Source organism: Dioscorea cayenensis, chromosome 9, assembly GCF_009730915.1.
Source record: "Dioscorea cayenensis subsp. rotundata cultivar TDr96_F1 chromosome 9, TDr96_F1_v2_PseudoChromosome.rev07_lg8_w22 25.fasta, whole genome shotgun sequence".
NCBI classification, from domain to species: domain Eukaryota; kingdom Viridiplantae; phylum Streptophyta; class Magnoliopsida; order Dioscoreales; family Dioscoreaceae; genus Dioscorea; species Dioscorea cayenensis.
This window is the reverse complement of record NC_052479.1, coordinates 15,103,606-15,107,639: the sequence shown is the minus strand read 5'-3', so window position 1 is coordinate 15,107,639 and position 4,034 is coordinate 15,103,606.

The window sequence follows — 4,034 nt, the reverse complement described above, 5'->3', positions numbered from 1 at the left end:
GATGGTTACGTATTGCTCCCAGCCTGAAATTCACCGGCCAAAACATTTGAGCCCAACCCAGTTTTTGGGCCAACTTTCTAAACCCAGGCCCTATATTTTTTGGGCTGGGTTTCGGCCAGCCCATGGGTCACCCGGCCCATGTCCACCCCCTACAACCAACTGCTGTCCATATATATATATATATATATTACTAATTATTATTCATATTAAAGATAGTTTTTATTTAATTTTTTAAAAATCTAACCACAATATTTAAATAAATTGAATAAAAAATAATAAAATTATTAGTGTCGAATACGAAATTGATGTTGAGTTTAATAATAATAAATAATACTTGATCTTCAAATATTTTTTGCTTTTTAAATTTTATATTTAGATATATTTTTAACTTATCAATAATTATCAATTTCTTAGTATATCAATGCAAAAATAATACAAATAAACAGTACAAAATAAAGTGGAAATTGCCAAAAACCTCTAAGTTTGTAAAATTGCCAAAATACCCTCAAGGTTTTGCAATCCCTAAAACCCTCCTTTTAAACTCTACGTTTTCAAACCCCCAAAGTCAGAATCTGATGCGAACGAGAGTGAGTTTCCAAATTTTACACGAAATACCAGACGTGAGTCGCGGCACAAGTAATGATTCAAGGGTTGGAGATGGGCGGTGGTTTTCCTCGTAGGGCAACCCCAAGAGACTAATTTATCGGAGTACAAGGGCATTTGGCTTTTCTCAACCTACGCCTCTTCAGCTTTTCCATTCAAGTCGTCGTCAAGTCGGGTTCTACCCGGCGAAGCCTCCGTAATTGCGCATTTTATCGTGTTTTCCTTTCCACCGTATCTCAAGGAGAAGTCCTCTCGCAACTAGTCGGCATTCTCACCCGCTTTGCAATCTAAAGGTATCGAGTACGGCTTTTACGTTAACTGCTCTGCTACAAAAGAAAGATTTTTGCTTTTGTATTAAGTGCTCTCGCTTTTGTGGCCAGGTATATCAAGTCTCTAGGGAATTTCTACCGGGTTTTGTTAGTCTCAAGTAGTGAGATTTCTGCTAGGGTTTTGTTTTGTTTTGCATTTTTGTCTGTATACACTATCGAAATAGTTTTCTCGATTGTTATGATTTAGTGTAATATTTATAATCTGCATTTCCCTTTTTGTTGATATGGTTGCAGCTTTTACAAATGAGATTGACGCTTAAGAAAATGAGATGTTACGCGTTTTAAAATTTTGTTGTCTCCGCTTTAAAGTATTCCCGTCTCTGCTTAAGAAAATGAGTCTCTGCTAACATTTGATATCTCCGCTTTAATATCGAGAGGTTACCGCTTAAAACCTTATACTTCCGCTTAAACTTTGTGAATACATCGCATGTTGAATGTGTTGTTATCATCGCGGTGCTTGTGATTACGAGTAGTCAACCTAGTTAATGGGCCGATGCTATTTGACACGGTTGTGGAGACGATTAGTCGAATTCGAAAAGGATAATCATGCACTCCTCGTACTACTAGGAGCCCTTCGATTCTCTTTTGCAGCGAGATGTACATGGTCGCACCAATAAATTCGAGGATCGGGGAAAGTCACGAGTTGTAGGCCTCGAGATGTGCCCTCGTTCTTGGTCACAGCGCGATGGCATGACGCGATGTGCCTTTAAGCAAAGAAGACCTCGTCGGCCAGCTCGGAAGGGCGGGTATGTATGCTTCAAAACCCACGAGCACAGAGACTCCATCAAGACACTTTCGGTGCAACTTGTCTCGGCAGAGGGGAGAAGAAGATAATTTTGTCAAACTCGATGGTGTACCTCAGTGGACATGAGCACTCTTCCCAAATACATCATGCTCGGGTTCAATCGAATCGCTTGATTACGTGATGATCTACCGACCACTGGGCGATCACGCATGGGCATAGAGCGACGCACAAGCGTCATGGAGGATATTCCCAAGCACCACTCGAGAGTGCAAGATAGATGCGACAGGGAAGAAGTAATTCAACACTGTGGTACATTAAGGGTTGCTCGACGTCGCTTAACGGCCTACAGTTTCACAAGTGATCAGACGGGGAAAGAAAGTCCGCTTTGGCAAGGTCCCAAGGATGCTGCGTAAGATGCGAGTATTTTACCGAAGCAGCGATGTGAGAAACCACTTTGTCATCGTCGATGGGAAAGAGGTAATAAATCATGGACAATGTTTAACATAAGTCTTTAATGTTTAAACATATTATTTAGTGTTTAACTTTAGTATTTACCGCTTTAAAACTTATTCACACCGGGTTTAAATATTTTGTTCTCCGCTTAAATATATTCTATACGCTTAAATATATAAACAATCAGATATATAGTTTTCTTTAGATTTAAAAATGAATGATTTCACATATGACATTGTTTGGTTTCCTACGAGTGTCGAGATATTTTCGGAACCGATGATGGATGCTATCGCTCCGACGATCGATGCGATGCGCGCCGCCTCTAGCGGGAGGCGCGGGCCACCGTCGCTCTCCCGCTTCACTATCGCCATACACGCAGTTATCTCTCGGACGGAGAAGCCCTCCCCACCCCGCATCGCAACAACCCCCTCACGACGATCAAATTACGCTCGACCATGGCAGCCCTCCGACCATGGCGGGCACCAACGCGACATTAGGCGGATGTCACCGCAACTCTTGGCGAGGGCGTGCATGTAGATATTGACGATCGAAGTTTTCGGCTTTGCCGCCGTCGCTGAGGCACTCGGAGCGTTCACAACCGATCGCGCCATCCGCCAAAAGAACTGAAAGCACCCGGGACGAACGAGGCGTCGGAATTTGATGATGACGCGATATCATCGGGAGGTCATTCCAAGATGGCTACATTCGAAGAGACTTGCGAAAAATAGGAGAACAACGCCTCTATCTCCACCGCTGGGTCGGACGATAAAATGATCAGCAACACCCACTCCGATGGCCGATGTCAAGATCGAGCTCGCCCATCTGACGACATGGCCACGACGGGTGGAGGACATCGCGGGCGATGATGTGGTTGCTGCCGAGTTGAGAAGGTTGTCAACTCTTCTTATTAATGAATCGATGGACTCACGGTGGAACCGGGTTCGCGAGGATTGCGGTGATCGAAAGATGGACACAATCCTTGCGGATCAAGAACAAGCTAAGGGTGTGTCTCCCAATGATACCGTCGTGCCGCGGGCCACCGGTGGAGAAGATCGTTGAATCTGCTACGTCGTGGCCGACGCAGTGGCGATAGAGTCAAGAGATCGCAGCGGACACAAATCCCAAAAACAAATACAACCATGTAAGGATGTGTCTGCGGTTGATGTTGTCGTCGTCGTCCCCGCATCGAAGCCAGACACAATCCCACAACAAGAACAACCATAGTGAAGGATGTGTCCAAATCGAGCCGATGTTGTCGCCGTCGTCCACCGGGCCGAAGGAAGATGCCGGGCTGGTGCCGAACACCGTGAAGGCTGCAACGGCAGTGCCCCATGAAGACCCCCGATCACGAGCAACGAGAGGATGATTGAGCCAGATCAACAATGGGACGCAGCGTCGAAAAAGCTTTTATTCCCGATGGGTTGGCCTTTGCTCTCGCCTTAACAAATATGAGCGAGGAGTTGATGAGGGATCTTCCTCAACTCGCTTCTATGGACGGGTAAGTCTTAAGTTTTTATGATAGTGTTTAAAGTTTTTATTATAGTGTTTAACGATTTTCTAATAGTGTTTAATGTCTTTATGTTATCATTTAATTTTTCTAGTTAACGTTTAATTATATATAATATCATTTAACAATTGATAATATCATTTAAACATTTACAATATGGTCTTATTATATACATATCGTTTAACCTACTGCAGTCATCGTGTGTGGAAGAATGAGCGCCATTTCGGCCACACTGAGGACAAATTGTACATCTTTGCTTGAGGGAAGGAGATGGTCAGCGGATGATGTGATGGACGCTTTTCGTATGCATTATACAAAAAGTCGCTGAGCAAAGAGTCATATCCTTACAACAAGCGCGCTCCATCACCGAGACCGCTTGCGCTCTTTTGTCATCAAA